The sequence below is a fragment of the Scyliorhinus canicula genome, chromosome 6 (assembly GCF_902713615.1).
Source record: "Scyliorhinus canicula chromosome 6, sScyCan1.1, whole genome shotgun sequence".
Classification (NCBI taxonomy): Eukaryota; Metazoa; Chordata; class Chondrichthyes; order Carcharhiniformes; family Scyliorhinidae; genus Scyliorhinus; species Scyliorhinus canicula.
This window is the reverse complement of record NC_052151.1, coordinates 181,373,012-181,400,012: the sequence shown is the minus strand read 5'-3', so window position 1 is coordinate 181,400,012 and position 27,001 is coordinate 181,373,012.

Here is a 27,001-nt window from a genome sequence, read left to right as displayed (position 1 = left end):
TAGCGGATTTATATAGAACATGACAGTGTTTGGATCTGTGCGTCTTTAATATTCTTCATTCAGTACCTCTGTGTTCCTGTTCATGACCCCAGCATAGTCAGCCTCTGTCTATTTCAGTTCTCTCAACTTTATCATCTGGTGAGCTGAGTTCTATTTCCTGTCACTTGACCTCACCGCAGTGCTACGCAAAATGAAAACTGGCTTGATTCCCTCACTGGCAGCCTGCTCGAAGGAAGCTTTGCTGTGGTCATTACCAGGCAGCCCGCACTCAACTGCCATCACAAGGCCGGGGTGCAGGCTACCTACCCAGGAACAGCAACAAGCACTTTCAAACTGCGGACTCTTGCACGGGATTAACCCTTTGTGGGGCAAGTCCGCGTGGGCTAAAAAGTAGGGGGTTTATGGAAGGGTTGGGAAGGAGCACTGGGGTGGACCAGGAGGATACCCATGTAGGGTGAGCAGTTGTGACATGCCAACCTCAGGCCCCACATCAGGAGTTTGAGCCAAGATTGCAGGTCAACATTCGAGTGCGAGGCTGAGGGTAGTTTGCATTTTCAGGACAGGTGCCACCTTTGAGGTGCGATGTTGAACCGCGAGGTGCCATCTGCCCTCAAGGGTGGAAGTTAAAGATCCCTTCGCACTACATGGAGGAAGAGCAGGTAAGTTCTCTCCAGTCTCCTCGTCAATATTTATCCCTCGCTAAAATAGATGATCACATTGCTGTTTGTGGGCCCTTGCTGTGAGTAAATTGGCTGCCGTGTCTCCTTGACTGCACTTCACAAAATGGATGCTATATGCAGTGAAGCGCCATGGGGGTGCCATGGGGTCGTGATAATCTGATAGAAATGGAAGCCTTTTCTTATTACGGAACGCTATTTATGTTCTGTTCTGACAAGCCACACTGGTCTGCCTTGTTAAAAATAGTCTTTGGGAATGTTAATGAACGCGAGCTTTCACAAGAACTGGAGTCCTTAATATAACTTGATCCACTCTCTGACATTTCACAAAATCATGAACCATGATCAACTATCCCCGTTGCCCTGCCCTGTAATGTGAAGCTGTGAGACAAGGCCGAGTTAAGTCTGGTTTGTTACTGTGGGAACCGCCTGAGCATGATTGCAAACTAAAGTATCCATGTGTAGTAAACACCGCTTTCTATTCCACATGACCAATAACTTCACAAAGCACAAATCACTTCTAAGATTCACATGGTGTGGGAAGTATTTAAAGAAAAATTGCCTGGCATGCAGGTTATCTATGGAGTACTCATATCATCATTAGTTGTTTTTTTGTTAAATTTAGAGTACCCAATTCATCTTTTCCAGTTAAGGGGCAATTTTACCGTGGCCAATCCACCTACCCTGCACATCTTTGGGTTGTGGGGGCGAAACTCAAGCAAACACGGGGAGAATGTGCAAACTCCACATGGTCAGAGCTGGGATCAAACCAGGGACCTCGGAGCAATGAGGCAGCAGTGCTAAACACTGTGCCACCGTGCTGCCCCCATATCATTATTAGTTATGTCCACACACTACCCACCCTGCAGACCGTACACCCACAACCCGCTCTCCGCACCCCCCCTCCACACTCCCACCCTCCAATCTTCACAACTCTCCCTCTCCATGTAACCTCCTCCAGCCCCTACAACCCTCCTCTCTCCGTAACCTCCTCCAGCTCCTACAACCCTCCCTCTCTCTGTAACTTCCTCCAGCCCCAATAGCCCCCCCTCTCTCTGTAACCTCCTCCAGCCCCTACAACCCTCCTCTCTCCGTAACCTCCTCCAGCTCCTACAACCCTCCCTCTCTCCGTAACCTCCTCCAGCCCCTACAACCCTCCCTCTCTCTGTAACCTCCTCCAGCTCCTACAACCCTCCCTCTCTCCGTAACCTCCTCCAGCTCCTACAACCCTCCCTCTCTCCGTAACCTCCTCCAGCCCCTACAACCCTCCCTCTCTCTGTAACCTCTTCCAGCCCCTACAGCCTTCCCTCTCTCTGTAACCTCCTCCAGCCCCTACAACCCTCCTCTCTCTGTAACCTCCTCCAGCTCCTACAACCCTCCCTCTCTCCGTAACCTCCTCCAGCCCCTACAACCCTCCCTCTCTCTGTAACCTCCTCCAGCCCCTACAACCCTCCCTCTCTCTGTAACCTCCTCCAGCCCCTACAACCCTCCCTCTCTCTGTAACCTCCTCCAGGCCCTACAACCCTCCCTCTCTCTGTAACCTCCTCCAGCTCCTACAACCCTCCCTCACTCTGCAACCTCCTCCAGCCCCTACAACCCTCTCTCTCTCCGTAACCTCCTCCAGCCCCTACAACCCTCCCTCTCTCTGTAACCTCCTACAGCTCCTACAACCCTCCCTCTCTCGTAGCCTCCTCCAGCCCCTACAACTCTCCCTCTCTCCGTTACCACCTCCAGCCCCTACAGCCCTCCCTCTCTCCGTAACCTCCTCCAGCCCCTACAACCCTCCCTCTCTCTGTAACCTCCTACAGCTCCTACAACCCTCCCTCTCTCGTAGCCTTCTCCAGCCCCTACAACTCTCCCTCTCTCCGTTACCACCTCCAGCCCCTACAGCCCTCCCTCTCTCTGTAACCTCCTCCAGCCCCTACAACCAGCGCCGGCCCTAGGGTTGCTGGCGCCCCGGGCAAGCTGAACTTCGGCGCCCTTCGGGCGGGGGCGGGCCCGGGGGGGGGGGGGGGGGGGGGGGGGGGGCCGAGGCCGAGGGGGGGGGTGGGGCCGAGGCCGAGGGGGGGGGGCGGGGCGGGCCGAAGGGGGGGGCGGGGCGGGCTGAGGGGGGGCGGGGCGGGGCGGTGCGGGGGGGGGGGGGGGCGGACGGAAGGGGGACGGAGGGGAGGGCGGCGGACGGAGGGGGGGGCGGAAGGGGACGCCCTGGGGAGGGCGGCCACCGCGCATGCGCTGGTTGGTCCGGCCCAACTGCGCATGCGCGAGACCCGAGTCTCTGGCGCCCCTGAGCACATGGCGCCCCGGGCGACTGCCCGAGTTGCCGGTACCTTGGGCCGGCCCTGCCTACAACCCTCCCTCTCTCAGTAACCTCCTCCAACCCCGACAACCCTCCCTCTCTCCGTAACCTCCTCCAGCCCCTACAACCCTCTCTCTCTCCGTAACCTCCTCCAGCCCCTACAACCCTCCCTCTCTCCGTAACCTCCTCCAGCCCCTACAACCCTCCCTCTCTCCGTAACCTCCTCCAGCCCCTACAACCCTCCCTCTCTCTGTACCCTCCTCCAGTCCCTACAACCCTCCCTCTCACTGTAACCTCCTCCAGTCCCTACAACCCTCCCTCTCTCTGTAACCTCCTCCAGCTCCTACAACCCTCCCTCTCTCGTAGCCTCCTCCAGCCCCTACAACTCTCCCTCTCTCCGTTACCACCTCCAGCCCCTACAGCCCTCCCTCTCTCCGTAACCTCCTCCAGCCCCTACAACCCTCCCTCTCTCTGTAACCTCCTCCACTCCCTACAACCCTCCCTCTCTCTGTAACCTCCTCCAGCCCCTACAACCCTCCCTCTCTCCGTAACCTCCTCCAGCCCCTACAACCCTCCCTCTCTCCCTAACCTCCTCCAGCTCCTACAACCCTCCCTCTTTCTGTAACCTCCTCCAGCCCCTACCACCCTCCCACTCTCTGTAACCTCCTCCAGCCCCTACAACCCTCCCTCTCTCTGTAACCTCCTCCAGCCCCTACAACCCTCCCTCTCTCTGTAACCTCCTCCAGCTCCTACAACCCTCCCTCTCCCTGTAACCTCATCCAGCCCCTACAACCCTCCCTCTCTCCGTAATCTCCTCCAGCCCCTACAACCCTCCCTCTCTCTGTAACCTCCTCCAACCCCTACAACCCTCTCGCTCTCCGTAACCTCCTCCAGCTCCTACAATCTTCCCTCTCTCCGTAACCTCCTCCAGCCCCTACAACCCTCCCTCTCTCTGTAACCTCCTCCAACCCCTACAACCCTCTCGCTCTCCGTAACCTCCTCCAGCCCCTACAACCCTCCCTCTCTCTGTAACCTCCCCCAGCCCCTACAACCCTCCTCTCTCCGTTACCTCCTCCAGCCCCTACAACCCTCCCTCTTCGTAACCTCCTCCTGCCCGAAAGCCCTCCCTCTGTAACCTCCTCCAGCCCCTACAACCCTCCCTCTCTCTGTAACCTCCTCCAGCCCCTACAACCCTCCCTCTCTCTGTAGCCTCCTCCAGCCCCTACAACCCTCCCTCTCTCTGTAACCTCCTCTTGCCCCTACAACCCTCCCTCTCTCTGTAACCTCCTCTAGCCCCTACAACCCTCCCTCTCTCCGTAACCTCCTCCAGCCTCTCCAACCCTCCCTTTCTCCAGAACCGCCTCCAGCCTCTATAACCCTCCCACTCTCTGTAACCTCCTCCAGCCTCTCCAACCCTCCCTTTCTCTGTAACCTCCTCCAGCCTCTCCAACCCTCCCTTTCTCCATAACCGCCTCCAGCCTCTATAACCCTCCCTCTCTCTGTAACCTCCTCCAGCCTCTACAACCCTCCCTCTCTCTGTAACCTCCTCCAGCCCCTACAACCCTCCCTCTCTCTGTAACCTCCTCCAGCCCCTACAGCCCTCCCTCTCTCTGTAACCTCCTCCAGCCTCTACAACCCTCCCTCTATCTCTAACTTCATCCATTCCCTACGACAGTTACTGCAAACTCTTGAATTCCCTCCATAAACAGCCACGTCTCTCGTCTGCTGTTTCTTCTTTCTAAGACTGTGCTTCAAACCACCTCTTTGACCAAGCTTTTGGTCATTTCAGTCTCCTGATGTTGCTCAGTGTCACCATTTTCTGCTATTAATCCTCCGAAGTATTTTTTGAGCACGGTGTTACATAAAGGACGCTATATAAATGCAAGTTGCCGTACTTGTATTCCCTTAGCGCACTGGTATACAGATCTGGTTTATCTTCTCCTCACACAACTAACTGACACTACAGTCTACGTTAATCAGTATTTACAGATTTAACAGTATTCCCTGGACACCCTGGATGACGAGGATTCTGTAACCCACCCATAAACAAAATTCACCACTCGGGATCTGACCACCCTCATCACCTCAGCCTGGGGTTCTCAACCTTCTTCGGGTTACACTGCAGGACCAAACCCCGCAAAATATCCACAGGGCCATGGGAGGGGGAGAAAAGTCAGGTTTTCACATTTTGAACACTTCCCTTTATTAGTTGTGAAGATAGTGGAAATTTGAAGGAGAGGGCAAGCGAAGCCGATAGGCTGGGTCATCACAGTGGCTTTCCCGATCCGGTGTCAAGGAATACATCCGGCTAGACGGAGACCTGCACCCCCCCCCCCCCCCCCCGCCCACCCACCCCACCATTCCGCTCTCCTATTAAACTCTCAGCAGGCACAGCAGTGATTCGAAAGGGGGAATGTAGAGGGACTGGAACATTTCCATCATGGCCTCCAGTCAGCCATTTTGAATTCAAATAATGAGGCAGCCATGACACGCATGGCGCTTTTTTAAAAACCATTTTCTTTCAAAGTTTACGGCATTTTAAATTATATTTCTTCCAACTGGGAACTTCAAATAAAATTGTTAACCAACAGGAAAAGATCATTTTTAATTTTTCACTTCTTTAACCTCAAAAAACGGGGGCGATTCTCCAAAATGGAACCCAAGTGTTCGTGCCGTCGTGAACACCGTCGCACCCCCACAGGGGGCCAGCACAGTGCTGGAACGGTTCACGCCGCTCCAGCCTCCTTTCCCGGCGGCAAATGGGAGCCGCGCCAACTCGCCCATGCGCAGTTGGGCCGCGCCAACCTGCGCATGCCGGGGGACTACTTCAGTGCGCCGGCTCCGACTCAACATGGCGCCGGTGTTCAGGGGCCGGCCGCACAGGAAAGTAGGCCCGGGGGGAGAGGCCGGCCTGCCGATTGGTGGGCCCCGATCGTGGGCCAGACCCCATCGGTGAAGGATCGCTTCCCCCGCCCCACCACAGGCCGCCGCCCCCCGACCCTTCGTGCAGAGTTTCCGTTGGCAGCAACTGGGCGTGAACGGCGCCGGTGGGGCTTTGTTGTATCCGCACGGCCGCTCGCTCCATTCGGGCTGGAGATTCGGTGGCCGGCATCAGGGCGTTGTGGCGCGGTTGTGGCGATTCTCCGGTCCGGTGCGGGGCCCGGAGAATCGCCCCCCAACATCTGTTCCAGAAAATAGTGCGTGCATTTTCACCCAGGGTGACATTGCCTGGTATAAATAACCCTACTCCTCACGCGATAACATTTTTATCCAGACCTATTAAAGTATCAGTAGCAGGTGGCCACTATTTGCAGCACTTTTGGGGGGTTCCCCAATTCTTCGCTCTCACCCCCGATTATTGTCGGCCTTTGGGGCCATCCCGGACATCAAGCGGGGCCGGTTTGAAAACCGGGGAGGAACCCCGCGTGGGTGTCGGGCGGCTGGTGCTGAGGCGTCGGGCCCAGCGCGCGCGGTGGTCGGAGCAGCGGGGGCGGAGCCAAACGGAGGTTGAGGCGGCGGGGGCGGAGCCAAACGGAGGTCGAGGCGGCAGGGGTGGAGCCAAACGGAGGTGGAGGCAGCAGGCCCGAAGCCAGGGCGCGATGTAGGTGAGATGTCCCATATCGGGTGGCTCCCGCCTGGAATGTTGTAAGAAGCCAAGTGCGGTCCCAGGGAAATTCTGGAGGAATACAAAATAGAAGAGAAAGCAGTTTTAAAGAAACTTGGTGTGGTAATCACCACTGTTGTACATATTAGAATATATATGGTAAGACTCTGTACTACAGGTACAGCGGTAGTCCCTACCTGCTGGCTCCGCCCAGTAGGCGGAGTATAAATATGTGCGTCCTCCGTACAGCAGCCATTTCACCAGCTGCAGTGGGAGGCCACACATCTTAGAGCAATAAAGCCTCAGTTGTATCCAACTCTAGTCTTTGACCAATTGATCGTGCATCAATTTATTGCTCTAAGATTTTCAAAAGGTGGACCTCCGCATCAAGCCGGATTGCCTGCAGATGGATCCGCAATCACGCAACACCAATAGGGTCTTTCAACATTGGCTAGCTTGTTTCGAAGCGTACAGACTCAATTCCGGAAGCTCAGAAGGTCCAGATACTGCACTCGTGCCTCAGCTCCAATGTCTTTCCTCTGATCCAGGACGCGCCGAAAACGGCGAAGCCATGGCGCTACTAAAAGAGAATTACGTCCAGCGGACGGACATGCTCTTCGCCAGACACGTACACTCCACTTGCTGTCAGCTCCCTGGTGAGTCCATAGAAGATTTCTGGCACGCTTTAATTCCACTAGTCAGAGACTGTGACTGTCAGGCCGTCATGGCCACGGAACATTCGAACCTCTTCATGCGGGACGCTTTCGTTACTGAGATAGGGTCAGACCTCATACGCCAGCGACTTTTAGAGGGGGCCACGCTCGACCTTGCAGAAACAAAGAAACTAGCGCTATCAATGATGGTCGTCTCGGCAATATTCAGGCCTACACCGCCAGCCGCGCGGCCCACCCCTCCTACGCATGGACCCCACAGACGGCCGACCCACCAGGGGCCTTACCCAGCCAATACGCCTGTGCCACGCGCCAACCAGCCAACCCCAGGGGCCCCCAATGTTACTTCTGTGGGCAACAGAAACACCCCGCCAACACTGTCTTCTTGTGAGGCCTGTGGAAAGAAGGGGCACTTCGCTACGGTGTGCCAGGCCCGCTCAGTCGCCACTATCGCCCCGACTCCCCTCGCTTACGGATAATTGGCGCCGCCATCTTCACCTTCCCGGACCACGCGCGGCCAGTGGGCGCAGCCATCTTCTCCCCCTCAGACCATGCGCGGCCACCATCTTCTCCTCCACGGAACAAGGGCGGCCCATGGGCGCTGCCATCTTGTCCACCCCAAGACCTCTGGGCGCTGCCATCTTGTCTTCCTCACGGCATATGGACACCACCATTGTTCCAGGAATCGTGCCCCCCCCCCCTGGGCACCCCATCGTCCGACACCAGCGACAACCAGCCACGATTCGCCTCGGTCACGATCAACCAGTCTCGCCCACACAATCTAGCCACCGCGTCGACCAGCGTGAAGATCGATGGGCACCTGACCCCTTGCCTGCTGGACTCCGGGAGCACCGAAAGCTTCATCCACCCAGATACGGTAAGGAGCTGCTCCCTCGCGGTACACCCCGCCAATCAAAGAATCTCCCTGGCCTCCGTGTCCCACTCTGTGGTGATCCGGGAGTACTGTATAGTCACGCTTGAAGTGTTGGCTAGTGTAGACTTGAGAGATGAACAGACACTTCCAACACTGATGAAGGTTCAATTCAATTTTATTAACTAACTTCTAACTAACTAACACACGATGACTGTGGGTCTAAATGATGCTAACTTAAACTAGAGACCTAAGCCTTGTCCGAACCAGTTGATTCTCTCAGCACGTGGTGTGAGTCTGTGCTGGGCTGGATGTGTTCTTGTTACACCCAGAGGCAGCACCCAGAATGAGCGGGAATCGTGGTGCCCTCTGCCTTTATAGTGTGTGTATTCTAACTGGTGATTGGCTGCGGTGTTTGTACATGTTGATTGGTCCCTGCGTGTGTCCATCAGTGTGTGTCTGCACCATGATATACTGGTGTATATTATGACATCCCCCCCTTTTATAAAAGAAATGTTGATCTCGGCATGTGCTAATAAATAGTGTGGGTGTGTGGAGAATGTACCTAGCTACGTGTGAGGTGTGAAGACATATGTACAAAGCTATATACAGGGAACAAGACTATGTACACAGGAAGGTGCCTGGTGCAGATGACTACCATGAACTGGAACAACCAACAAATCTATTCACAAATCACTGGATAACGAATGCAACAATGAAGGATATAGGAAAAAAAAACTTTTCAGAAAGTCCACATGTGTACAGAGTTCATAAGTTCAGTCTCTGAGGTGGGCGATGAACTCTGGTTGACCGTCTCAAGGGTGGGGCAATGGCTGGCGGCTCAGGAGCCGGGAGGGCTGCAGCACTGTCAGGGGCAGGCAGAGTGACCGGAAGCGCCACACACGGTGGGATCAGTAGGAGAGCTGGTCGGAGGATCCCGTGACGACCCTGGAACCATGCGAAGAGCACGCCTGTTGCGGCGCCGAATGGATCCATCCGGTAAGCGGGCCAGGAAGGAGCGGGGGGCCACCTGCCTTAGAACGACAGCAGGTGCAGACCAGCCACCATCCGGGAGGTGGATGCGAACCTTGTCGCGTGGATGGATGTTGGGAAGGTCAGTAGCCTGTCAATCGTAGGAAGTTTTCTGCTGCAGTTGAGACATGTGCATGCGGTGGAGCACGGGGACATAATCGATGTTGGGGGTGAGAATCGATGGCACCGTTGTCCTGAGGGTGCGGTTCATTGGTAGCTGAGCAGGCGACAGGCCGGTGCAGAGCGGGGCGGAGCGATACTCGACTGGTCGAAGGAGCATTTGGCCCTATTGAGGCGGAGGCCGTGTTCGTGGATGCACCTGAAAACGTGCTTAAGGTGGGTAATGTGTTCCTGCGGGGTGGTTGACCAGATAATAATGTCATCGACATATACCCGGATGCCGTCGATCCCCTTTATCATCTGCTCCATGATCCGGTGGAAAACTTCGGACGCAGAGATGATGCCGAATGGCATCCGGTTGTAGCAGGACCTGCCAAAGGGTGTGTTGAACTTACACAGCTTCTTGCTTGACTCATCTAGTTGGATCTGCCAGAACCCTTCGAGGCATCCAGTTTTGAGAATAGTTTGGCGTGGGCCATCTCGGACGTGAGCTCCTCACGTTTCGGAATCGGGTAGTGCTCCCACATGGTATTCTGATTCAGATCTTTAGGATCGATACAGATCCGCAGCTCGCCGGACGGCTTCTTGACGCAGACCGTGGAGCTTACCTAGTCTGTGGGTTCCGTGACCCTAGAGATGACTCCTTGGTCCTGGAGGTCCTGGAGCTGTTGCTTGAGGTGGTCCTTGAGGGACGCTGGGGCTCTGCGAGGTGCGTGAATGACAGGCCTGGTGTTGGGCTTGAGTAAGATTTTGTACGTGTATGGGAGCCTGCCCATGCCTTCCAAAACATCATGGTATTGCTGGATGATGGAGTCGAGTTGCGCCCTGAAGTCTGTGTCAGAGGATGCAGACACATTGCTTGAAGAGAGAGAGTGTACTCTCAGCACTAAGTGGAGCAGCTTGCATGCCTGCGCACCAAGCAAAGAGGCTTTTGAGGCAGCAACAATCTCGAACGGGAGAATGGCTGTGTGAGCACGATGTGTCACCTCAAGGCGGCAGGAGCCACTGGCGGCGATGGCATTGCCATTGTAGTCCAGCAATTTACACACAGATGGCAGGACAGCAGGCTGTACGCAGAGCTTGCGAAAATCAGACAAGACGATGAGATTGGCAGAAGCGCCAGTGTCCAGGCAGAACCTGACAGGGGACGGGTTGACCCTAAGGGTGGCACACCACTCATCATCCTGGCTGAAGCTGTGGACATGGACGGGTTCAGTGCCACGCTTGGGGGACATCCTGTTCGTAGTAACAACGCCGATTTGGAACGGGACCTGTGGATCATTGCAGGCACAGTCGGAAGTAAGGTCTAGAGTAGGTTCTTTGATGGCAGGCTGTATAGCCCTGATGTCTCTGTGGGGATGGGTGGACCTCCTAAAAACAGCAAGCATGGAAGATCTGCACATTGCAGCGTAGTGGCCTCGCTTGCCACACTGCAGGTAGCGTCGGGACTTCGCGGGACATTGCCACTTTAAGTGGGCGGAGCCGCAGTTGCCGCATGCCGGAGTGTCGGGACGTTCGTCGCGCCACCGCGCATGTGCGGGGCGATCCAGCGTGGTGCGTACCTGCGCGAAGCGGTCCGTGATGTCAGCACGCTCACTGCGAGTAAGCGCGGGACTCCGCAAAAAAGTGCGCGAAATGGCCGCCATCGTTCAGATCCATTGCTGAAAAGATTTAATCATTTGGACCCGATCTGCCTCGTAAGGGGCTTGCTGCGCTGTTCCAGCGGCCTGGATGCAGGAGTAGCGCATGGAGGCATGTTCATGAAGTACACAGGTCTCGATGGCCGTAGAGAGTGAGCTGCTTTACTTTTAGTAGCTGCTAGCGCGGGGGCTCAGATTGAACACCAAAAACAACCTGGTTACGGAGCAAGGAGTCAGAGGTGGACCCGTAGTTGCAGGATTGCGCAAGGATGCGGAGGTGGGTAATAAAGGACTGGAAAGGCTCGTCCTTACCCTGAATTCGCTGCTGAAACATGTATCTCTCGAAGCTCTCGTTGACCTCGACCACACAGTGGCTGTCGAACTTTAGAATTACGATCTTGAACTTCGATTTGTCCTCCCCCTCATCGAACGTGAGCGAGTTGAAGATGTGGAGAGCGTGGTCACCGGCTGTGAAGAGGAAGAGAGCAATCTTCCGTGCGTCTGAGGCAGCTTCCAGATCCCTGGCTTCGAGGTACAGCTGGAAGCGCTGTTTGAAAAGTTTCCAGTTCAAGCCCAGATTCCCGGCAATGCGGAGAGGTGGCTGCGAGCGAACGGAGTCCATTCTGTAGGATGGCTCGAAACTGGTGGGAGGCAGATCACTGAAAGGTAGGTCTCAGAAGTGCGAGCATCCCTCAACTTCTGGTACCATGAAGTGTTGGCTAGTGTAGACTTGAGAGATGAACAGACACTTCCAACACTGATGAAGGTTCAACTCAATTTTATTAACTACTTCTAACTAACTAACACACGATGACTGTGGGTCTAAATTATGCTAACTTAAACTAGAGACCTAAGTCTTGTCCGAACCAGTTGATTCTCTCAGCACGTGGTGCGAGTCTGTGCTGGGCTGGATGAATTCTTGTTACACTGAGAGGCAGCACCCAGAATGAGCGGGAACCGTGGTGTCCTCTGCCTTTATTGTGTGTGTTCTAACTGGTGATTGGCTGCGGTGTTTGTCCATGTTGATTGGTCCCTGTGTGTGTCCATCAGTGTGTGTCTGCACCATGATATACTGGTGTATATTATGACAATGCTCACGGTCCAAGGCGTAGAATTCAGCGGTTTCCGCCTTTATGTCCTCCCCAATCTCTGCGCTGCCTTGCTACTCAGAGTGGACTTCCAGTGTAACCTCCAGAGCCTAACATTGAAACTCGGCAGACCTGTACCACCCCTCACTGTGTGCGGCCTCGCGACCCTAAATGTCGACCCACCTTCCCTATTCGCAAACCTAACCCCGGATTGCAAACTCATCGCCACCAGGAGCAGACGTATAGCACCCAGGACAGGACCTTCATCAGGTCCGAGGCCCAGTGGCTGCTTCGGGAAGGCATCATCGAGGCCAGCAATAGCCCCTAGAGAGCCCAAATGGTAGTGGTGAAAACTGGGGAGAAACACAGAATGGTTGTGGACTACAGCCAGACCATCACTAGGTACACGCAGCTCGACGCGTATCCACTCCCACGCATATCTGATATGGTCAATCAGATTGCACAATACCGGGTCTTCTCAACCGTAGACCTCAAATCCACCTACCACCAGCTCCCCATCCGTAAGGCGGACCACCCATACACTGCCTTCGAGGCAGATGGCCGCCTCTACCACTTTCTCAGGGTTCCCTTCGGCATCACCAACAGGGTCTCGGTATTCCAAAGGGAGATGGACTGAATGGTCGACCGGTACAGATTGCGGGCCACTTCCCGTACCAAGACAACGTCACCATCTGCGACCATGACCAGCAGGACCACAATGCCAACCTTGCAAAATATCTCCACACCGCCACTCTCCTAAACCTCACCTGCAACAAGGAGAAGTGCATGTTTAGCACGACCCGCTTAGCCATCCTCGGCTATGTGGTCCAGAACGGATCCCGACCACATGCTGTTCCGGGGAAATTTGCATACGTGCAGTGCGGTCAGCCTAATTTGAAGGTGTACCTGCGAAAGAGACCCGAGGAGTTCAAGTGAAGGCAAGCATCCAGCAGAGGGCAGCAGAGCAGAGCTACTGATTGGCTGTTCCGGGGAAATTTGCATACGTGCAGTGCGGTCAGCCTAATTTGAAGGTGGTTTGTGGAGGGGCTGTTGTCAAGTGACAGTTAAACCCGAAACACTTTGTCAGTGTTTCCCCCCTACCTCCTCCTCTAACCAAAAAAAACCAAGGTCGTTGGGGAGCAGGGGCCTGTCGTGAAGGTGAGTGAGTGCCTTTAAAAATTTGCTTACCTTTCAGCGGGAGCAGGGTTTGAGGGAATATCGGGTAAGCTCTTTCTTTCTTTTTCTTGTTTTTTTAAAATCTAGAGGTGATGTCAGGGAAGGCAGTACAATGCTCCTCCTGCAGAATGTTTGAGGTGAGGGACGCCGTCAGTGTCCCTGCTGATTTCATCTGTGGGAAGTGCACCCATCTCCAGCTCCTCAAAAACTGTGTTAGGGAACTGGAGCTGGAGCTGGATGAACTTCGGATCATTCGGGAGGCATAGGGGGTCATAGATAGAAGCTTCAGGGAGGTAGTTACGCCAAAGAATAAAGATATATGGGTGACGGTGAGAGGGGCTGGGGGTAAGCAGTCAGTACAGGGATCCCCTGTGGTCCTTCCCCTTAGTAACAGGTATACCGCTTTGGATACTTGTCGGGGGGGGGACTTACCAGGGGCCAGCCATGGGGTACAGGTCTCTGGCACAGAGTCTGTCCCTGTTGCTCAGAAGGGAAGGGGGGAAAGGAGTAGAACATTAGTCATTGGAGACTCCATAGTTAGGGGGATAGATAGGAGATTCTGTGGGAACGAGAGAGACTCGTGGTTGGTGTGTTGCCTCCCAGGTGCCGGGGTCCGCGATGTCTCAGATCGTGTTTTCAGGATCCTTAAGGGAGAGGGGGAGCAGCCCCAAGTCGTGGTCCACATAGGTACCAACGACATAGGTAGGAAAAGGGATAGGGATGTAAGGCAGGAATTCAGGAGCTAGGGTGGAAACTTAGAGATAGAACAAACAGAGTTATTATCTCTGGGTTGTACCCGTGCCACGTGCTAGCGACTCGAGGAATAGGGAGAGAGAGCAGTTGAACATGTGGCTGCAGGGATGGTGCAGGAGGGAGGGTTTCAGATTCCTGGACAATTGGGGCTCATTCTGGGGTAGGTGGGACCTCTACAAACAGGATGGTCTACACCTGGACCAGAGGGGTACTAATATCCTCGGGGGGGAGGTTTGCTAATGCTCTTCAGGAGGGTTTAAACTAGTTCAGCAGGGGATTGGGAACCTGAATTGTAGCTCCAGTACACAAGAAGCTGAGAGTAGTGAGGTCATGAGTAAGGTTTCAAAGTTGTAGGAATGTACCGGCAGGAAGGAAGGTGGTATAAAGTGCGTCTACTTCAATGCCAGGAGCATCCGGAATAAGGTGGGTGAGCTTGCGGCATGGGTTAGTACCTGGGACTTCGATGTTGTGGCCATTTCGGAGACACGGATAGAGCAGGGCGAGGAATGGTTGTTGCAGGTGCCGGGGTTTAGATATTTCAGTAAGTTCAGGGAAGGTGGTAAGAGAGGGGGAGGGGTGGCATTGTTAGTCAAGGACAGTATTACGGTGGCTGAGAGGACATTTGATGAGGACTCGAATACTGAGGTAGTATGGGCTGAGTTAAGAAACAGGAAAGGAGAGGTCACCCTGTTAGGGCTTTTCTATAGGCCTCCGAAAAGTTCCAGAGATGTAGAGCAAAGGATTGCAAAGATGATTCTGGATAGGAGCGAAAATAACAGGGTAGTTGTTATGGGGGACTTTAACTTTCCAAATATTGACTGGAAACACTATAGTTCGAGTACTTTAGATGGATCCGTTTTTGTCCAATGTGTGCAGGAGGGTTTCCTGATGCAGTATGTAGATAGGCCAACAAGAGGCGAGGCCGTATTGGATTTGGTACTGGGTAATGAACCAGGACAGGTGTTAGATTTGGAGGTAGGTGAGCATTTTGGTGATAGTGACCACAATTCGATTACGTTTACTTTAGCGATGGAAAGGGATAGGTATAAACCGCAGGGCAAGAGTTATTGCTGGGGGAAAGGCAATTATGATGCGATGAGGCAAGACTTAGGATGCATCGCCTGGAGAGGAAAACTGCAGGGGATAGGCACAATGGAAATGTGGAGCATGTTCAGGGAACAGCTACTGCATGTCCTTGATAAGTGTGTACCTGTTAGGCAGGGAGGAAGTGGTCGAGTGAGGGAACCATGGGTTACTAAAGCAGTTGAATCACTTGTCAAGAGGAAGAAGGAGGCTTATGTGAAGATGAGACTTGATGGTTCAGTTGGGTCGCTTGAGAGTTACAAGTTAGCTAGGAAGGCTCTAAAGAGAGAGCTAAGAAGAGCCAAGCGAGGACATGAGAAGTCTTTGGCAGGTAGGATCAAGGATAACCCTGAAGCTTTCTATAGGTATTTCAGGAATAAAAGAATGACTAAGGTAAGAGTAGGGCCAGTCAAGGACAGTAGTGGGGAGTTGTGCGTAGAGTCTGAGGAGATAGGAGAGGTGCTAAATGAGTATTTTTCGTCAGTATTCACACAGGAAAAAGACAAAGTTGTCGAGGAGAATACTGAGATACTAGACTAGAAGGGCTTGAGGTTCATAAGGAGGAGGTGTTAGCGATTCTGGAAAGTATGAAAATAGATAAGTCCCCTGGGCCGGATGGGATTTATCCTAGGATTCTCTGGGAAGTTTGGGAGGAGATTGCTGAGCCTTTGGCTTTGATCTTTAAGTCATCTTTGTCTACAGGAATAGTGCCAGAGGACTGGAGGATAGCAAATGTTGTCCCCTTGTACAAGAAGGGGAGTAGAGATAACCCCAGTAACTATAGACCAGTGAGCCTTACTTCTGTTGTGGGAAAAGTCTTGGAAAGGTTTATAAGAGATAGGATGTATAATCATCTGGAAAGGAATAATTTGATTAGAGATAGTCAACATGGTTTTGTGAAGGGTAGGTCGTGCCTCACAAACCTCATTGAGTTCTTCGAGAAGGTGACCAAACAGGTGGATGAGGGTAAAGCAGTTGATGTGGTGTATATGGATTTCAGTAAAGCGTTTGATAAGGTTCCCCACGGTAGGCTATTGCAGAAAATACAGAGGCATGGGTTTCAGGGTGATTTAGCAGTTTGGATCAGAAATTGGCTAGCTGATAGAAGACAAAGAGTGGTGGTTGATGGGAAATGCTCTGACTGGTGTCCAGTTACTAGTGGTGTGCCACAAGGATCTGTTTTGGGGCCGTTGCTGTTTGTCATTTTTATAAATGACCTGGAGGAGGGCGTAGAAGGATGGGTGAGTAAATTTGCGAATGACACTAAAGTCGGTGGAGTTGTAGACAGTGCAAAAGGATGTTACAAGTTACAGAGGGACATAGATAAGCTGCAGAGCTGGGCTGACAGGTGACAAATGGAGTTTAATGCAGAAAAGTGTGAGGTGATTCATTTTGGAAGGAATAAAAGAAAGGCAGAGTACTGGGCTAATGGTAAGATTCTTGGTCGTGTGGACGAGCAGAGAGATCTCGGTATCCATGTCCATAGATCCCTGAAAGTTGCCACCCAGGTTGAGAGGGTTGTTAAGAAGGCGTACGGTGTGTTAGCTTTTATTGGTAGAGGAATTGAGTTTCGGAGCCATGAGGTCATGTTGCAGTTGTACAAATCTCTGGTGCAGCCGCATTTGGAGTATTGTGTGCAGTTCTGGTCGCCACATTATAGGAAGGCTGTGGAAGCATTGGAAAGGGTATAGAGGAGATTTACAAGAATGTTGCCTGGTATGGAGGGAAGATCATATGAGGAAAGGCAGAAGGACTTGAGGCTGTTTTCGTTAGAGAGAAGAAGGTTAAGTGGGGACTTCATTTAGGCATACAAGATGATCAGAGGATTAGATAGGGTGGACATCGAGAGCCTTTTTCCTCGGATGGTGATGTCCAGCACGAGGGGACATAGCTTTAAATTGAGGGGAAATAGATATGGGACAGATGTCAGAGGTAGGTTCTTTACTCAGAGAGTAGTAAGGGGGTGGAATGCCCTGCCTGCAACAGTAGTGGACTCGCCAACACTAAATGCATTCAAATGGTCATTGGATAGGCATATGGACGATAAGGGAATAGTGTAGAGGGACTTTAGAAGGGTTTCACAGGATGGTGCACCATCGTGGGCCGAAGGGCCGAGGGGGGGGCGGGGCGGGCCGAGGGGGGGGGGGGGGGCGGGGGGGGGGCAGAGCGGGGGGGGGGGGCGGACGGAAGGGGGACGGAAGGGGGACGGAGGGGGGGGGGCGGCGGACGGAGGGGGGGGGGGCGGAAGGGGCCGCCCTGGGGGAGGGCGGCCACCGCGCATGCGCTGGTTGGGCCGGCCCAACTGCGCATGCGCGGGACCCGAGTCTCTGGAGCCCCCGAGCACATGGCGCCCCGGGCGACTGCCCGAGTTGCCGGTACCTTGGGGCGGCCCTGCCTACAACCCCCCCTCTCTCAGTAACCTCCTCCAACCCCGACAACCTTCCCTCTCTCAGTAACCTCCTCCAGCCCCTACAACCTTCCCTCTCTCAGTAACCTCCTCCAACCCCGACAACCCTCCCTCTCTCTGTAACCTCCTCCGACAACCCTCCCTCTCTCTGTAACCTCCTCCAGCCCCTACAACCCTCCCTCTCTCTGTAACCTCCTCCAGCCCCTACAACCCTCCCTCTCTCTGTAACCTCCTCCAGCCCCTACAACCCTCCCTCTCTCTGTAACCTCCTCCAGCCCCTACAGCCCTCCCTCTCTCTGTAACCTCCTCCGACAACCCCCCTCTCTCAGTAACCTCCTCCAACCCCGACAACCTTCCCTCTCTCAGTAACCTCCTCCAACCCCGACAACCCTCCCTCTCTCTGTAACCTCCTCCAGCCCTTACAGCCCTCCATCTCTCTGTAACCTCCTCCGACAACCCTCCCTCTCTCTGTAACCTCCTCCAGCCCCTACAACCCTCCCTCTATCTGTAACCTCCTCCAGCCCCTACAGCCCTCCCTCTCTCTGTAACCTCCTCCAGCCCCTACAACCCTCCCTCTCTCTGTAACATCCTCCAGCCCCTACAACCCTCCCTCTCCCTGTAACCTCCTCCAGCCCCTACAGCCCTCCCTCTCTCTGTAACCTCCTCCAGCCCCTACAACCCTCCCTCTCTCTGTAACCTCCTCCAGCCCCTACAAACCCTCCCTCTCTCTGTAACCTCCTCCAGCCCCTACAACCCTCTCGCTCTCCGTAACCTCCTCCAGCCCCTACAACCCTCCCTCTCTCTGTAACCTCCTCCAGCCCCTACAACCCTCCCTCTCCCTCTGTAACCTCCTCCAGCCCCTACAGCCCTCCCTCTCTTCATAACCTCCTCCAGCCCCTACAGCCCTCCCTCTCTCTGTAACCTCCTCCAGCCCCTACAGCCCTCCCTCTCTTCGTAACCTCCTCCAGCCCCTACAACCCTCCCTCTCACTGTAACCTCCTCCACCCCTACAACCCTCCCTCTCTCTGTAACCTCCTCCAGCCCCTACAACCCTCCCTCTCTCTGTAACCTCCTCCAGCCCCTACAACCCTCCCTCTCTCCGTTACCTCCTCCAGCCACTACAATCCTTCCTCTCTCTGTAACCTCTTCCAGCCCCTACACCCTCCCTCTCTCCGAAACCTCCACCAGCCCCTACACCCTCCCTCTCTCTGTAACCTCCTCCAGCCCCTACAACCCTCCCTCTCTCCGTAACCTCCACCAGCCCCTACACCCTCCCTCTCTCTGTAACCTCCTCCAGCCCCTACAACCCTCCCTCTCTTCGTAACCTCCTCCTGCCCTACAACCTTCCCTCTCTCTGTAACCTCCTCCAGCCCCTACAACCCTCCCTCTCTCTGTAACCTCCTCTAGCCTCTATAACCCTCCCACTCTCTGTAACCTCCTCCAGCCTCTACAACCCTCCCTCTCTCTGTAACCTCCTCCAGCCCCTACAACCCTCCCTCTCTCTGTAACCTCCTCCAGCCCCTACAACCCACCCTCTGTAACCTCCTCCAGCCCCTACAGCCTTCCCTCTCTCTGTAACCTCCTCCATCCCCTACAGCCCTCCCCCTCTCTGTAACCTCCTCCAGCCCCTACAACCCTCCCTCTCTCTGTAACCTCCTCCAGCCCCTACAACCCTCCCTCTCTCTGTAACCTCCTCCAGCCCCTACAACCCTCCCTCTCTCTGTAACCTCCTCCAGCCTCTACAACCCTCCCTCTATCTCTAACTTCATCCAGCCCTACAACCCTCCCTCTATCTCTAACTTCATCCATTCCCTATGACAGTTACTGCAAACTCTTGAATTCCCTCCATAAACAGCCACGTCTCTTGTCTGCTCTTTCTTCTTTCTAAGACTGTGCTTCAAACCACCTCTTTGACCAAGCTTCTGGTCATTTCAGTCTCCTGATGTTGCTCAGTGTCACCATTTTCTGCTATTAATCCTCTGAAGTATTTTTTGAGCACGGTGTTACATAAAGGACGCTATATAAATGCAAGTTGCCGTACTTGTATTCCCTTAGCGCACTGTTATACAGATCTGGTTTATCTTCTCCTCACACAACTAACTGACACTACAGTCTACGTTAATCAGTATTTACAGATTTAACAGTATTCCCTGGACACCCTGGATGACGAGGATTCTGTAACCCACCCATAAACAAAATTCACCACTCGGGATCTGGCCACCCTCATCACCTCAGCCTGGGGTTCTCAACCTTCTTCGGGTTACACTGCAGGACCAAACCCCGCAAAATATCCACAGGGCCATGGGAGGGGGAAAAAGTCAGGTTTTCACATTTTTGAACACTTCCCTTTATTAGTTGTGAAGATAGTGGAAATTTGAAGGAGAGGGCAAGCGAAGCCGATAGGCTGGGTCATCACAGTGGATTTCCCGATCCGGTGTCAAGGAATACATCCGGCTAGACGGAGACCTGCACCCCCCCCCCCGCCCACCCACCCCCCCCATTCCGCTCTCCTATTAAACTCTCAGCAGGCACAGCAGTGATTCGAAAGGGGGAATGTAGAGGGACTGGAACATTTCCATCATGGCCTCCAGTCAGCCATTTTGAATTCAAATAATGAGGCAGCCATGACATGCACTGCGCTTTTTTTTTAAACCATTTTCTTTCAAAGTTTACGGCATTTTTTATTATATTTCTTCCAACTGGGAACTTCAAATAAAATAGTTAACCAACAGGAAAAGATGATTTTTAATTTTTCACTTCTTTAACCTCAAAAAACGGGGGCGATTCTCCAAAATGGAACCCAAGTGTTCGCGCCGTCGTGAACACCGTCTCACCCCCACAGGGGGCCAGCACAGTGCTGGAACGGTTCACACCGCTCCAGCCTCCTTTCCCGGCGGCAAATGGGCACCGCGCCAACTCGCCCATGTGCAGTTGGGCCGCGCCAACCTGCGCATGCCGGGGGACTACTTCAGTGCGCCGGCTCCGACTCAACATGGCGCCGGTGTTCAGGGGCCGGCCGCACAGGAAAGTAGGCCCGGGGGAGAGGCCGGCCTGCCGATTGGTGGGCCCCGATCGTGGGCCAGATCCCATCGGTGAAGGATCGCTTCCCCCGCCCCACCACAGGCCGCCCCTCCCCGACCCTTCGCGCAGAGTTTCCGTTGGCAGCAACTGGGCGTGAACGGTGCCGGTGGGGCTTTGTTGTATCCGCACGGCCGCTCGCTCCATTCGGGCTGGAGATTCGGTGGCCGGCGTCAGGGCTTTGTGGCACGGTTGTGGCGATTCTCCGGTCCGGTGCGGGGCTCGGAGAATCGCCCCCCAACATCTGTTCCAGAAAGTAGTGCGTGCATTTTCACCCAGGATGACATTGCCCGGTATAAATAACCCTACTCCTCACGCGATAACATTTTTATCCAGACCTATTAAAGTATCAGTAGCAGGGAGCACCCGCCGGTGGCCACTATTTGCAGCACTTTTGGGGGGTTCCCCAATTCTTCGCTCTCACCCCCGATTATTGTCGGCCTTTGGGGCCATCCCGGGCATCAAGCGGGGCCAATTTGAAAACCGGGGAGGAACCCCGCATGGGTGTCGGGCGGCTGGTGCTGAGGCGTCGGGCCCAGTGCGCGAGGAGGTCGGAGCAGCGGGGGCGGAGCCAAACGGAGGTCGAGGCGGCGGGGGCGGAGCCAAACGGAGGTGGAGGCAGCAGGCCCGAAGCCAGGGCGCGATCTAGGTGAGATGTCCCACATCGGGTGGCTCCCGCCTGGAATGTTGTAAGAAGCCAAGTGCGGTCCCAGGGAAATTCTGGAGGAATACAAATAGAAGAGAAAGCAGTTTTAAAGAAACTTGGTGTGGTAATCACCACTGTTGTACATATTAGAATATATATGGTAAGACCCTGTACTACAGATACGGCGGTAGTCCCTACCTGCTGGCTCCGCCCAGTAGGCGGAGTATAAATATGTGCGTCCTCCGTACAGCAGCCATTTCACCAGCTGCAGTGGGAGGCCACACATCTTAGAGCAATAAAGCCTCAGTTGTATCCAACTCTAGTCTTTGACCAATTGATCGTGCATCAATTTATTGCTCTAAGATTTTCAAAAGGTGGACCTCCGCATCAGGCCGGATTGCCTGCAGCTGGATCCGCAATCACGCAACACCAAAAGGGTCTTTCAACATTGGCTAGCTTGTTTCGAAGCGTACAGACTCAATTCCGGAAGCTCAGAAGGTCCAGATACTGCACTCGTGCCTGAGCTCCAATGTCTTTCCTCTGATCCAGGACGCGCCGAAAACGGCGAAGCCATGGCGCTACTAAAAGAGAATTACGTCCAGCGGACGGACACGCTCTTCGCCAGACATGTACACTCCACTTGCTGTCAGCTCCCTGGTGAGTCCATAGAAGATTTCTGGCACGCTTTAATTCTACTAGTCAGAGACTGTGACTGTCAGGCCGTCATGGCCACGGAACATTCGAACCTCTTCATGCGGGACGCTTTCGTTACTGGGATAGGGTCAGACCTCATACGCCAGCGACTTTTAGAGGGGGCCACGCCCGACCTTGCAGAAACAAAGAAACTAGCGCTATCAATGATGGTCGCCTCGGCAATATTCAGGCCTACACCCCCAGCCGCGCGGCCCACCCCTCCTACGCATCATGGACCCCACAGACGGCCGCCCAACCAGGGGCCTTACCCAGCCAATACGCCTGTGCCACGCGCCAACCAGCCAACCCCAGGGGCCCCCAATGTTACTTCTGTGGGCAACAGAAACACCCCGCCAACGCTGTCTTCTTGTGAGGCCTGCGGAAAGAAGGGGCACTTCGCTACGGTGTGCCAGGCCCGCTCAGTCGCCACTATCGCCCCGACTCCCCTCGCTTACGGACAATTGGCGCCGCCATCTTCACCTTCCCGGACCACGCGCGGCCAGTGGGCGCAGCCATCTTTCCCCCCTCAGACCATGCGCGGCCACCATCTTCCCCTCCACGGAACACGTGCGGCCCATGGCACCGCCATCTTTTTCAACTCCCGCCACGTGCGGCCCATGGGCGCTGCCATCTTGTCCACCCCAAGACCTCTGGGCGCTGCCATCTTGTCTTCCTCACGGCATATGGACACCACCATTGTTCCAGGAATTGTGCCCCCCCCCCCCCGGCATCCCATCGTCCGACACCAGCGACAACCAGCCACGATTCGCCTCGGTCACGATCAACCAGTCTCGCCCACACAATCTAGCCACCGCCTCGACCAGCGTGAAGATCGATGGGCACCTGACCCCTTGCCTGCTGGACCCTGGGAGCACCGAAAGCTTCATCCACCCAGATACGGTAAGGAGCTGCTCCCTCGCGGTACACCCCGCCAATCAAAGAATCTCCCTGGCCTCCGTGTCCCACTCTGTGGTGATCCGGGAGTACTGTATAGTCACGCTTGAAGTGTTGGCTAGTGTAGACTTGAGAGATGAACAGACACTTTCAACACTGATGAAGGTTCAATTCAATTTTATTAACTAACTTCTAACTAACTAACACACGATGACTGTGGGTCTAATGATGCTAACTTAAACCTAAGCCTTTTCCGAACCAGTTGATTCAGCACGTGGTGTGAGTCTGTGCTGGCTGGATGAGTTCTTGTTACACTGAGAGGCAGCACCCAGAATGAGTGGGAACCGTGGTGCCCTCTGCCTTTATAGTGTGTGTATTCTAACTGGTGATTGGCTGCGGTGTTTGTACATGTTGATTGGTCCCAGTGTGTCCATCAGTGTGTGTCTGCACCATGATATACTGGTGTATATTATGACATCCCCCCTTTTATAAAAAATGTTGATCTCGGCACGTGCTAATAAATAGTGTGGGTGTGTGGAGAATGTACCTAGCTACGTGTGAGGTGTGAAGACATATGTACAAAGCTATATACAGGGATCAAGACTATTTACAGAGGAAGGTGCCTGGTGCAGATGACGACCATGAACTGGAACAACCAACGAATCTATTCACAAATCACTGGATAACGAATGCAACAATGAAGGATATAGGAAAAAAAAACTTTTCAGAAAGTCCACATGTGTACAGAGTTCATAAGTTCAGTCTCTGAGGTGGGCGATGAACTCTGGTTGACCGCCTCAAGGGTGGGGCAATGGCTGGCGCATCAGGAGCGGGGAGGGCTGCAGCACTGTCAGGGGCAGGCAGAGCGACCGGAAGCGCCACACACGGTGGGATTAGTAGGAGAGCTGGTTGGAGGATCCCGTGACGACCCTGGAACCATGCGAAGAGCACGCCTGTTGCGGCGCCGAATGGATCCATCCGGTAAGCGGACCAGGAAGGAACGGGGGGCCACCTGCCTTAGAACAGCAGGCGCAGACCAGCCACCATCCGGGAGGTGGATGCGAACCTTGTCGCGTGGATGGATATTGGGAAGGTCAGCAGCCCCTGAGTCATAGGAGGTTTTCTGCTGCAGTTGAGACATGTGCATGCGGTGGAGCACGGGGACATAATCGATGTTGGGGGTGAGAATCGATGGCACCGTTGTCCTGAGGGTGCGGTTCATTGGTAGCTGAGCAGGCGACAGGCCGGTGCAGAGCGGGGCGGAGCGATACTCGACTGGTCGAAGGAGCATTTGGCCCTATTGAGGCGGAGGCCGTGTTCGTGGATGCACCTGAAAACGTGCTTAAGGTGGGTAATGTGTTCCTGCGGGGTGGTTGACCAGATAATAATGTCATCGACATATACCCGGATGCCGTCGATCCCCTTTATCATCTGCTCCATGATCCGGTGGAAAACTTCGGACGCAGAGATGATGCCGAATGGCATCCGGTTGTAGCAGGACCTGCCAAAGGGTGTGTTGAACTTACACAGCTTCTTGCTTGACTCATCTAGTTGGATCTGCCAGAACCCTTCGAGGCATCCAGTTTTGAGAATAGTTTGGCGTGGGCCATCTCGGACGTGAGCTCCTCACGTTTCGGAATCGGGTAGTGCTCCCACATGGTATTCTGATTCAGATCTTTAGGATCGATACAGATCCGCAGCTCGCCGGACGGCTTCTTGACGCAGACCGTGGAGCTTACCTAGTCTGTGGGTTCCGTGACCCTAGAGATGACTCCTTGGTCCTGGAGGTCCTGGAGCTGTTGCTTGAGGTGGTCCTTGAGGGACGCTGGGGCTCTGCGAGGTGCGTGAATGACAGGCCTGGTGTTGGGCTTGAGTAAGATTTTGTACGTGTATGGGAGCCTGCCCATGCCTTCCAAAACATCATGGTATTGCTGGATGATGGAGTCGAGTTGCGCCCTGAAGTCTGTGTCAGAGGATGCAGACACATTGCTTGAAGAGAGAGAGTGTACTCTCAGCACTAAGTGGAGCAGCTTGCATGCCTGCGCACCAAGCAAAGAGGCTTTTGAGGCAGCAACAATCTCGAACGGGAGAATGGCTGTGTGAGCACGATGTGTCACCTCAAGGCGGCAGGAGCCACTGGCGGCGATGGCATTGCCATTGTAGTCCAGCAATTTACACACAGATGGCAGGACAGCAGGCTGTACGCAGAGCTTGCGAAAATCAGACAAGACGATGAGATTGGCAGAAGCGCCAGTGTCCAGGCAGAACCTGACAGGGGACGGGTTGACCCTAAGGGTGGCACACCACTCATCATCCTGGCTGAAGCTGTGGACATGGACGGGTTCAGTGCCACGCTTGGGGGACATCCTGTTCGTAGTAACAACGCCGATTTGGAACGGGACCTGTGGATCATTGCAGGCACAGTCGGAAGTAAGGTCTAGAGTAGGTTCTTTGATGGCAGGCTGTATAGCCCTGATGTCTCTGTGGGGATGGGTGGACCTCCTAAAAACAGCAAGCATGGAAGATCTGCACATTGCAGCGTAGTGGCCTCGCTTGCCACACTGCAGGTAGCGTCGGGACTTCGCGGGACATTGCCACTTTAAGTGGGCGGAGCCGCAGTTGCCGCATGCCGGAGTGTCGGGACGTTCGTCGCGCCACCGCGCATGTGCGGGGCGATCCAGCGTGGTGCGTACCTGCGCGAAGCGGTCCGTGATGTCAGCACGCTCACTGCGAGTAAGCGCGGGACTCCGCAAAAAAGTGCGCGAAATGGCCGCCATCGTTCAGATCCATTGCTGAAAAGATTTAATCATTTGGACCCGATCTGCCTCGTAAGGGGCTTGCTGCGCTGTTCCAGCGGCCTGGATGCAGGAGTAGCGCATGGAGGCATGTTCATGAAGTACACAGGTCTCGATGGCCGTAGAGAGTGAGCTGCTTTACTTTTAGTAGCTGCTAGCGCGGGGGCTCAGATTGAACACCAAAAACAACCTGGTTACGGAGCATGGAGTCAGAGGTGGACCCGTAGTTGCAGGATTGCGCAAGGATGCGGAGGTGGGTAATAAAGGACTGGAAAGGCTCGTCCTTACCCTGAATTCGCTGCTGAAACATGTATCTCTCGAAGCTCTCGTTGACCTCGACCACACAGTGGCTGTCGAACTTTAGAATTACGATCTTGAACTTCGATTTGTCCTCCCCCTCATCGAACGTGAGCGAGTTGAAGATGTGGAGAGCGTGGTCACCGGCTGTGAAGAGGAAGAGAGCAATCTTCCGTGCGTCTGAGGCAGCTTCCAGATCCCTGGCTTCGAGGTACAGCTGGAAGCGCTGTTTGAAAAGTTTCCAGTTCAAGCCCAGATTCCCGGCAATGCGGAGAGGTGGCTGCGAGCGAACGGAGTCCATTCTGTAGGATGGCTCGAAACTGGTGGGAGGCAGATCACTGAAAGGTAGGTCTCAGAAGTGCGAGCATCCCTCAACTTCTGGTACCATGAAGTGTTGGCTAGTGTAGACTTGAGAGATGAACAGACACTTCCAACACTGATGAAGGTTCAACTCAATTTTATTAACTACTTCTAACTAACTAACACACGATGACTGTGGGTCTAAATTATGCTAACTTAAACTAGAGACCTAAGTCTTGTCCGAACCAGTTGATTCTCTCAGCACGTGGTGCGAGTCTGTGCTGGGCTGGATGAATTCTTGTTACACTGAGAGGCAGCACCCAGAATGAGCGGGAACCGTGGTGTCCTCTGCCTTTATTGTGTGTGTTCTAACTGGTGATTGGCTGCGGTGTTTGTCCATGTTGATTGGTCCCTGTGTGTGTCCATCAGTGTGTGTCTGCACCATGATATACTGGTGTATATTATGACAATGCTCACGGTCCAAGGCGTAGAATTCAGCGGTTTCCGCCTTTATGTCCTCCCCAATCTCTGCGCTGCCTTGCTACTCAGAGTGGACTTCCAGTGTAACCTCCAGAGCCTAACATTGAAACTCGGCAGACCTGTACCACCCCTCACTGTGTGCGGCCTCGCGACCCTAAATGTCGACCCACCTTCCCTATTCGCAAACCTAACCCCGGATTGCAAACTCATCGCCACCAGGAGCAGACGTATAGCACCCAGGACAGGACCTTCATCAGGTCCGAGGCCCAGTGGCTGCTTCGGGAAGGCATCATCGAGGCCAGCAATAGCCCCTAGAGAGCCCAAATGGTAGTGGTGAAAACTGGGGAGAAACACAGAATGGTTGTGGACTACAGCCAGACCATCACTAGGTACACGCAGC